Here is a 3,381-nt window from a genome sequence, read left to right as displayed (position 1 = left end):
AAACGAACTTTGTAGAGAGCATTCAACTCTGGAATGTCGTCAAGGTAGGATGTAGATGGTTCGTTTACAACAGGGTCAAAGAGCTAAACAAGGAGTTTATTGATTGTGGGATCAAGAGACAGAAGAGTAAGAGTAATAAGATTGTCATCAGTAAAACTTAGGGTTGATGGAAACAACGTTATGTTTTAGATGCAATAGATCATGTGCAGTAGTGGCTCGTGAATGAGTGAAGAAAGGAAGGTTCTGAAATGCTCTCAGGGTTAGTGATCACAGTTGTAGAATCCTTTTATTGGCAAAATTAGGATGTATTGAGAAGTGCATCAGCATATCTTCAACAGTCAGAGGCAAGTAGAACCTTTGTGCAGCACCTATTTCAGAGAGGTGGCACAGAAATTGTATTACTGGGGGTTTAACTTAGATCTCAGAGTTCTCCTGAGCCAAGGAGTGGTCCTCTGAATCCTTATCTACAACCAAAACTGTACTTGATTGGCTCAAATTCTTAGTTTTTGGAAGGTGGGTCTGTGGACAGAGCCTCTGTGTTCTCCATCTTAGTGGTTGGAGAAGGGTCAGCTCCTGTTTCTGTAAAAGAATTTGGTTCTTCATGTGCACTCGCTAACTAAGTTTTAGGTGCTTTCTGAGAACCTAGTTCTGATGTTACAAGGCTAATCAAAAAAAGTTTAGTCTTGAAATCATCCTTTTTTCGATAGCTTTCAATGCATATCTGAGAGCATCTATATTTAGATCAAACAAAATCTCTCCTTGAGATTCTTTGAGTTGACTTCCTGTAATGATGAGTTATTTTCTGTCTTTTGTTATGTTGTCACTCTTGTGTTCTGGTCGTCTTTGTTATGTGTTCTCATGTGTTCCTCTGTCAGCATTCACCTGCCCTCAGTTCAGCAGCTCTCAACTCAGCCTGCCACGCCCATCTACAACTGTCTCTGGTTACCAATCAGTCACCTGTGTCCACGTCCTTATTTATTTTCTGCCTATATAATCTGGTCTTTGTCACTCATTACTCTGTGGTTGTTATGAATATTTGTACAGGTCAAAGATAAGCAACCCAGGAACAGTCAGACTCAATGATATCGAAAAGTAAGTGGTTTTATTTACAGTGACAGGGTGAACTCGAACAGGATCTGTCAGGGAGAGAGAAACGAAACTGAGTGGACCGGTGTTTGGGTAAATAGCAGACAGAATCTGACAGGCTAACAGGCTTACTGGTGTAGTGAGTATGGAGGCCCGGATCCAGGTTGTCTTCAGGGAAGTGGGTGCAGAGGTTGGCAGTGTTTGTTGACAAGGTTCAGGAGCCGGATTAAAGATCTTCTGACAGGTCAGCCTCACAAGTAAGTAGGTCTCAAGTTCCATGATCGGGTGGTGTAGGTCTCTCGGGTAGGCAGGTCTCAGGTTCATAGGTACCGGCAGCGTCGGGGAGAGGGTTTCCTCAGGGAACAGAGCTGGACAGTTCTAAGTGATACAAAAATAGAAATGGGTTAGTACGGACCAGGCAAACTTATGATGAGTTGGGGCTGAGTCGGGTTACCAAAGGCAATCGATGCTCCAGCGTTGAACTGTTCCTCCAGACTGCCTTAAGAACCCTGGTGAGACTTCACTTGATCTGAGACAGCTGCGAGTAATCAGGAACTTGGCCAATCAGGGAAGCAGAAGGAGCACACCAGGCAGCTGAAAGGCAGATTGCCACAGTGGTTCGTTCATTCATGCCCTTGTGATTTTCCTTGCCACCGCCAAGTTCCATGGTTTTTTGCTCCTCATTTACCTCACTTCCCTTTAAGTTTTTAGTTGCTTAGTTTTTGCTGCCATGTCAGCTATGTTTTCTTTTTGTTATGAAATTAGTTTTATTTTTCCTAAACCATAAGCTCATGCCTTTTGGCACTTTCGGTTGGCCTTTATGGTACTTTTGGCTGGCATTTTTGGTATATTTAGTTGGCCTTTTGGTGCTTTTAGCTGGCATTTTTGGTACTTTAGATTTATTGAAATGTTTTTGCTTTCATTTGGCCTTTTGGCTCTTTTAGTTGGTCTTTTTTTCTTCTATTTTATGAGTTTTAATAATGACTTTTTATTTTTGTGTTTTCATGATGTAAAACACTTTGAACTGCCTTGGTGCTGAAAAGTGCTATATAAATAAATTTGACTTGACAAGTGTTGCTCTTTCATCATCTCTGTCAGTTTTAAATGTAAGTTTATGGAACCCAAAATGCAGACAAAAAGGAGCTTGAGGAAAACTGATTTATTTAACTAAGTAACAAAGGTTGTTGAGGCAGCAAAAACTAAATAATGAAAACTTACTTGCAATGGTGAACTCAAGGAGGCAGACATGAGGGAAAACCAGACAGTGCTAGAATCAACAATGAACCAGTGGCTATGAGAAGTTAAGAACAGGTATTTAAATTCAGGGGCTGATGAGGAAGTGGACACAGGTGACTGATTATTAACAAGGAACAGGTGTGGGTGGTTGAGGCAGACTGACATGGAAACTACTGCTACTGGTAGCACAAGGATCACAGAGGGCACAGAGAGTAGACTACACAGCAGGGATAGGACAAAACACAAAAATCACAAGACTCAAAAAAAAAAAGCTATAGAAACACAGAAACACAAGAGAAAATAAAACCCAATACACAAGAATCTAATATAAAACTAAACACAGGGTTAACCAGGAATAAAACAGAACTATAGAAAGAATAAACCTAACTCAAAAATACACAAATCTTGATAATCTAATTTCTGGAGTTTTTGTTTAAGATCTTTTTATTTTTCTTTATCATTTCAACTTCTCATTTTAGTTCATAATCTCATCTCACTGGGAGGCATAAGCATAGTTATCTGTACTTTGTGTTATAAGTGTACTTCTTAGAGTTTCATTTTCTCTCTGTATTGTACATTAGCAAGAAAACATTTTTTGTCCGTCATCAGCTGCTTCATACAGGGTATGTGTTATTTGGGGTCTCTTTGTGAGCATCATAGCATAGTAATCTAGTGTTTTCCTGACTGCTCTCTTTTTCACTTTGCCTTGCAAAACATCTGTGGATAAATCTAGTTTTATCCTCAAGTTCATCATGAGAGTTTGTTTGAATTTTTGCTTGAAATTGCTGATGCATACCTCTGTTAGCTTGTCCAATGCTTTCTCTAGGTTCTCAAAATGATGAATTAGTGAGTCTGAGTCCTCATTCAAATCTTTCCGTTGTAAGAAGTTACAAACTTCACATATGTCAGTGTTTTCAGTAGATGATAAACGCTCTTTATTTTTCACAGCTAGGGTTGCACAAATTATTTAGATAATTTGTGCAACAAATTTGTAATAATGTAATAATTTGTAATATTACAAAATTGTAATAAATTTGTGGATTTGGATAGTTGTTATTT

The 3,381-nt window shown here is 39.0% G+C and overlaps 1 long non-coding RNA gene across 1 annotated transcript; it reads right to left on the bottom strand.

Annotated features, from left to right (window-relative positions):
* Positions 1 to 837: 837 nt before the first annotated feature.
* LOC112451315 lies at positions 838 to 1,631 on the bottom strand. Its single transcript, XR_003040114.2, has 3 exons — positions 1,541 to 1,631; positions 1,219 to 1,464; positions 838 to 1,136 (listed from the first exon to the last, which is right to left on the bottom strand). It is a non-coding gene; the product is annotated as an uncharacterized LOC112451315 (long non-coding RNA).
* Between the last annotated feature and the right edge of the window lie 1,750 nt (positions 1,632 to 3,381).

The sequence above is a fragment of the Kryptolebias marmoratus genome, linkage group LG12, assembly GCF_001649575.2.
Source record: "Kryptolebias marmoratus isolate JLee-2015 linkage group LG12, ASM164957v2, whole genome shotgun sequence".
Taxonomy (NCBI): domain Eukaryota; kingdom Metazoa; phylum Chordata; class Actinopteri; order Cyprinodontiformes; family Rivulidae; genus Kryptolebias; species Kryptolebias marmoratus.
This window is presented reverse-complemented; position numbering and strand designations above follow the sequence as displayed.